General features: G+C 50.5%; 1 protein-coding gene across 1 annotated transcript in view; it reads right to left on the bottom strand.

Annotated features, from left to right (window-relative positions):
- LOC106532991 (IK cytokine) overlaps nt 1-210 on the bottom strand; it is a gene marked incomplete at its 3' end in the record, with an annotated part of 8,319 nt that overhangs the window by 4,329 nt on the left and 3,780 nt on the right.

Raw genomic sequence — 210 nt, 5'->3', positions numbered from 1 at the left:
CATTAAGACACGCCCACTGAGAACAGACCACACATTAAGACACGCCCACTGAGAACAGACCACACATTAAGACACGCCCACTGAGAACAGACCACACATTAAGACACGCCCACTGAGAACAGACCGCACGTTAAGACACGCCCACTGAGAACAGACCACACATTAAGACACACCCACTGAGAACAGACCACACAATAAGACACGCCCACT

Source organism: Austrofundulus limnaeus, unplaced genomic scaffold (assembly GCF_001266775.1).
Source record: "Austrofundulus limnaeus strain Quisiro unplaced genomic scaffold, Austrofundulus_limnaeus-1.0 Scaffold866, whole genome shotgun sequence".
Taxonomy (NCBI): Eukaryota; Metazoa; Chordata; class Actinopteri; order Cyprinodontiformes; family Rivulidae; genus Austrofundulus; species Austrofundulus limnaeus.
This window is presented reverse-complemented; position numbering and strand designations above follow the sequence as displayed.